The following is a 580-nucleotide window of genomic DNA, read 5'->3' as shown; positions in this document are numbered from 1 at the left end:
GAAATGTATGCATAAAAAATACATAAAAGTTGTGGCGGTGCATGAACAATAGCGTTCCACTAAATCAAACTCTTCTATACTAAAGCTGCTGACTGACAGAATATTGCACGATATTCAATGTCTTTAAATATTTCCACAGTAAATATTCCTTTTCACAGAACTATATTCTTCAGGGTGCAAAAGTGTCTGAAGCAGCATTTTACATTTAATTTTTACACATTGCAAAGTCATCCCGTGGGCCAGAATGAGCTGGTTTTGACATATGTTTGACACCAATGCTCTAAGAGAAATCAACCTCATTGTGTATTTGCTACATATTCTACATAGGAGCCACAAATCAGACCAGTATCATGCAAACAACTGTCATTACTATTCTGTTGTTTCCTGAACATTACACTGATGAGGAAGGGAGACGGAGGTATTTTACCCATATGGTGGTTAAATAATAAATACTGTGCATATGATTTGTCACAGGGGTGGGGTTTTTAGTTTTTCCTCTGGAATTTGTTCATAAAAGTTCTAAACAGTCTTTATACATCAGTTCATGTTCCGCATTTTAGGGGCTCAGCAGTTTTGTAAC

Source organism: Stegastes partitus, unplaced genomic scaffold (assembly GCF_000690725.1).
Source record: "Stegastes partitus isolate 25-593 unplaced genomic scaffold, Stegastes_partitus-1.0.2 Scaffold926, whole genome shotgun sequence".
Lineage (NCBI taxonomy): Eukaryota > Metazoa > Chordata > Actinopteri > Pomacentridae > Stegastes > Stegastes partitus.
The sequence above is the reverse complement of the archived record's forward strand: the minus strand, read 5'-3'. Positions refer to the sequence as shown.